Source organism: Vicia villosa, linkage group LG2, assembly GCF_029867415.1.
Source record: "Vicia villosa cultivar HV-30 ecotype Madison, WI linkage group LG2, Vvil1.0, whole genome shotgun sequence".
NCBI lineage: Eukaryota > Viridiplantae > Streptophyta > Magnoliopsida > Fabales > Fabaceae > Vicia > Vicia villosa.
Window position 1 is genome coordinate 95,895,927 of NC_081181.1, and position 5,763 is coordinate 95,901,689.

The 5,763-nt window shown below is 35.6% G+C and overlaps 1 non-coding gene across 1 annotated transcript; it reads left to right on the top strand.

The window, feature by feature from the left end:
• The first annotated feature begins 5,028 nt into the window (after nucleotides 1–5,028).
• On the top strand, nucleotides 5,029–5,135 carry LOC131654402 (small nucleolar RNA R71). Its single transcript, XR_009299442.1, has one exon. It is a non-coding gene; the product is annotated as a small nucleolar RNA R71 (small nucleolar RNA).
• The last annotated feature ends 628 nt before the right edge of the window (nucleotides 5,136–5,763 follow it).

The following is a 5,763-nucleotide window of genomic DNA, read 5'->3' on the forward strand; positions in this document are numbered from 1 at the left end:
TTTATGTGTTTAGATTGATACATGTATATTTTGCTGAATCTAAGGCGTGTTATAAACATGAAATAGGGTTGTTTTGTTGATATTATGTAGGAAAACAAAATTCAGGGCAGGATAACAGGCGTCATCTCCCACAATAGTCAAATCGTCATGCCCATATAACAGGCGTCAACTCCCATGATGGGATGCATGTCATCTCGCTTGATTAGATTCCTGGTCATTTCTTCCATAATGGGTTAGGTGATGGACGTTTGAATCCATAACATCCACTCTCATTGCTCAGGTAGAAAAGAAGAGTTGACAACCGTCAGCTTCATGACAACCGCTTTGTCATTCTTTCTGCCCTGCTTCACGTCTCAAGGGGAAAATGACTCTTCTTGACTTGGGATTTAATTTTTTATTGGTTGTATGCCATGTTTAATTAAATCAAACAGCAATAGCATCTAAATTATGTGAGTTGTGCTGTTTATTATGAGAAGTAATTAGCATAAGTTTTATAACAAGAATAAATGGAATCATTAAGGAAATGAAACATGAAGTGAGAACACCCTGGTTAGTTCATGATTCCCTAGTTGGTATGTGTGGAGAATGGTGAGTTTCAAAGGAAACCAAGCTTATGCTCGTGTGGGAATACCAAGGCTATTCATAGATGCTTGAGGTATTGTTATCGTTATCGGGTGAGGTAAGTTTCAGAAGTCTGTGACCCGAGGTCAAGCTTATGAGAAGTGGTGATTGGCGAAATTTACGGTATTCCGTAAATTTAGCAGGGGTACCAGAAATTTTGATTGTACCGGAACTTTCAAAAGAGTCTACTGGAAATTTCGTCCGAAAATTGTTCGTGTAACCCTTTTTCATTAGACTTAATGATCATAACATAATCTACAATTATAGTGTTTCTCCTATCTCTTATTTGAAAACTTTATTCATCATCCTTTGATATGTTGCTCCTATAATTTCTAAATCAAAGAGTATCACATTGTAATGGTAGTTGGCTTACTCTATCATGAATACAATTTTCTCTCTATCTTGCTCGTATATTGGTATCTGATTATAGTCGGAGTATGCTTCTATGAATGATAGAAGCTTGTTGTAGCAACCTGCCCTAAAAATTAAGCTTTTAGAGTCGCCACCTATTCTGAAGGGCGAATAGGAAACCCTACGCAGTTTAGAGATCGGGGTAAGTTATTATAATCAGGTCGAGGGAAGGTGTTAGGCACCCTCAACCCTTTCCTATTGGCTTTGAATCTAAGGCAAAGATTTTATGGCTAAGATTTAGAGGTTTAATAGCTAATGAAGTGAAAAGGGCAAAATTGAGGTTTGAAGTGAATTGAGATTTTAGGGAAGGGGACTCGCCTTGGTTATCCAAGTGCCTACGTATCTCCTTAGGGAGAATCAGAGTCAACGTAGTTCGGGCACAGGGTTGTACGCCTTAGAATTGAATTTGATTATGGAGGTGTTTGAAGTTGTTTTGAAGTTGTTTTGAAATGCGAAGTTCGAAGGTATTTTGAATTACCTTATCGTAGTTGTGAACATCACAGTGTTTGAAAGGATGTAAATCCGTAGTATCGTGGTTTGGTGTTTTAAATGTGGTTTTGGGCGTACAACCCTGATTTAATATGGCACTGTTAGATGCGGTGATCAATAGATTTGATCAGTATAGCTGACAGATTAATGGGCATTGCTGGTTACTCAGATCGATAGATTGATCGTCGCGGGCAGCAAATTGAATGTGTTTTAGATTTATAATTAATTTTTATCTCTCGTCTAATGCGACTAATAGATTTAGTCGGGTCGAGGAGAGAATTGATTAAGAATTAATTAAATTGTTTTATCTCTCGTCTAATGCGACTAATGGATTTAGTCGGGTCGAGGAGAGAATTAAACAGAGGTTACTGTTTCGCCAAATAGGCAATGGGATCGAGCAAACCCTAATGCATATAATATTTCTAGGATTTTTTATTGTGATTTTTAATACTTAAAGTTAATTAAAATAATTAAATCGAGTAATTAAAAATAATCGGGAGATAAATCCTAAATCCTAATATTAGGATAATCCTAATTTTATCCTACCCTAATTCACTAAATTTTAATTTATATACACCTTAATATATTAAAAGAGAGTAAAAAAAAATGTAAATAATATATATATAAAAAAAATAAAGGAACCTGGGGCGGAATCCTGTATCACTGCTCTGTAGATCCATAGTATACTCCCTTTGTTCTACTGCGTTGGATCTTGTGTGGGCTTGATCGGATGGAGCTGGATTGAAAGTGCATGGTGGGGACGTGTAAGCTTATTGCGTCGAATCTGTGAGTGAGACTTGTCAACGAAAATAGAGGAAAAATAATGTCCTCGGTGAGGATCGACCCCAGGTCATTGGGGATAGGTATCACACGCTTTTGCCACTCGGACCAGCTGCGTTCGTTGTCAAATTTATCACCATAAATGTAAAAAACAAATTCAAACAGAATGAAAAACAAATTAAAAAACCCAACGCGCGCTTGTTCTTCCTCTTCGTGGAATTTTTCCAGAAAACACGGCAACGTTTTCTTGGTGTTGCTATAGGCCTTCCTTCTTCAAACCTGCAAATCAACATTCAACCATGCCAAATAATAGCCCAGAACGAATGTACGGGATGTCCCAAACTCAGTAGACCCCTTAATTCACCCTAAAAATACCTATAATCGGTTTCCCTAAAATCAAGAACATCAACCCTTAACTATGGTGAATCTTGATACATGTGATTATACTCAAATTAAACCATTCAGGATCATTCAAAACATCAAACCAAACATAAAGATGCAATCAAAACTCGTTTAAAATGCCTGGATAAGTGTAATCGAAGAATTGAAAAGGGATGCAAGCTGCAAGTGCGATGCTGCGCTTCAAGGGGTGTTGACGGACAAACAAGATCTGTCTCGATTCAGAAGAGGCCGAGGAAACCTTTTAGACAACTAAAGAGGCCTGAATTGTCTTCAAATTCCTTCCACCCTCGCCACTGATTTCTACGATTTTGGCCCTCTAGAATAGGATTCTGCAGCCGCCCCCTCCCTGTGTACTATAATTTTTGGTCCTTATATTGCAATGGATTAGGTCAACCCAACATGTGAAATCTCTATCTTTAATATATTAAGATCTGATTGAAAAAGATATTGAAACTTTCCAATTTAGTCTTCAATCACCATTCACTCATGCTGCACGGTTTCTTAGTCTTCTTGATCTTTGTGGTTTAATCCAACCATTTATATTTTGTGTATTTTTATTCAATAATTTGAATGAGTAAAAGAAGATAAAAATAAAAAATGATAAATGACAAACATTATAATAATCCTAATTAATAATAACAATAATAGTTAATAATAATGTATACACATTCTATAATAACAACCCTAAATAATATTAATAATAATATCACCTAATATTAATATTAATATTAATGATAAAATTATTAATATTAAATACTAATAGTTAGAAGTAATCAAAATTACTAATAATAATCTAAAAAATGCAAATGTTAGCAAAAAAAAAAAAAAAGTAATTAACAAATGATGAAACACTTGTAATAATTGGGCCCCAGGTTTGGATCCCAAAACACCTGTTAATCGCACTCCATTTTGTTCTCAGGATATTTTATAAGAGGGCGGGTTTGACAATAGGAATGTCAAACCCCATGGCTCTTAATTCTAACCCTTGATGATTTAACAGACGCAGATTTGATCGGGCAAATTTTGGGGTATGACACTTGTATCTAGCTCAGTTGTCCACTAACTTGGGAATGGATACGAGTCTTTGGGACATGTTTTATTAATATTGGTATAATCGATGAACATTCTCCATTTTCCTGAGGGTTTCATGACTAGCATAACATTAGATAGCAACCAATATATTTAACTTCTTAAATTTAATTAGCATTTAAAAAACTTTGGTCTATCTTCACTACTGCTCTTGACTTCTCAAGAGACTACCGCCTTCTTCTTTGGGACATGTACTAGGCTCTAGGGTCAATGTTCAGTTGGTGACATGTTAGACTAGGATCTATTCCAAGCATCTTATGGGGAGTGATAACAAAGAGATCATCTTTAGATCTCAAACATTTAACTCATCCTTCATTTACTTCTTCAGGAAAGTCACTCATATTCTTACCGACCTCATCATATTTTTGTCCAGCTGGACGACTTAAAATTCTCAATTTGGAGCCGACCTTAGGGATTTTTCTTGATCCCGGTCGATGGGCCTAGCTCGTCTCCCTATAGAGGTTCGTCTTCGAGAAAGTCAATGCCAAATAATTCTGACGCTCCATCTTCTTACTTGACTCTTCGTTTAGGAAAGACTTATGATATCAGGAGATTCATCAATATTGTCTCATATATTCAACGTGTTATACGAAGGTTGTCTTTGACTATAATAAGTCATATAGAATTAGTGTGGTACTTATCTTTAGGTGGAAGGTGGAGGCCACAACGCCTAAAGAAGCCAATAATGGTTGACCAAGACTACTGCTATATACATTTTTGCATGTAATCTCAAAGAAGAAAATATTCATCATCGTCTTAACATTTCCATCTTCCAAGGATATCGGTAAGTACATTTACCCACACAGATGAGTAGAAGAATCATTGACTGACAGGAGGCTCTAGCCTTCTAAGGGCCTTAAATATCATTTCTTAAGCCAAGTTTAACAAAAGTTATGAAGTAAATTGTATTATAGTAACTTCTACATCTACGAGGATTCTTGAGACATAATGATTAGTGGTGGTAGAGGTAATGATCAATGCCACTGTTCTCTTATGGAACTAGAATTATTCGTATAACTCTTTGGTGCGTTGGTGTGAGCTACTCAGATAGAGTTGCATAGGGTGGACCTACAAGGTTATCACTCCAACACCCAAGGCAGTTTTTGAATGAAAAAGCGATAGAGTGAATTATGGATTAAATCATACCTTTTTCTATTAATGTCTTGATATTTATTCACTTGGCAAATATTAGCAATGTGGTTGGTGTAGAACAGTTTCCAATTGAAAAAAATTGGATTACCATGATGGGGACATTACCTTAACAACTCCTTAAATATTTTCCAAGCATCAAATACATATTCTCCATCCCCTTGTCGAAATGAAGTAATCTTGTTCCTCATTTTGGAATTCTTGACCAAAAGGAAATACTAGGCTAAGAACTTCTCACCCAAATAACTCCCCTTGGCTATGGAGTTTCGCTCCAAGAAATTTATCCAACTATTTTCACGATCCCTTATAGAGAAAGGAATTAATATGAGTAAGAAGGTGTCATCAGCTATCTCAACGATTTTGAAAATGCTCATAACTTCAAGAAAGTTCTTCAAATGCATATAAGGATCATCTATCGCAAAAACCCGATATTATACAATGGCTTGGAACATTCAGAACATGATAGGCTTGAATTCAAACCACACGTTGGTAATCTCTGTTGTAATGATACATACATTTTAGGCATTAGGATCAAAGATTATGTAATTTCTGATGTTTAATGCTTGGTCATTGTCAACACCAGTGATATGTTGACCTTTTCCTATTCAACTTCTTGAGCCAAAAAAATTACTCTTGTTTAACTATCTCTAGTTCAAAAAAAAAAACTCTAACCAATTGATGAGCTTGATGCAATCTCCTCTAGATTATGAATATCCTTTATCGGTTAAGGTCTGCTTTTATATTATGGGGAATTCAAACTTCTAATACAGGGATACTCATAGTGCTTGTTGTTTTAGTAGAAAATATAAATATATTAAATGA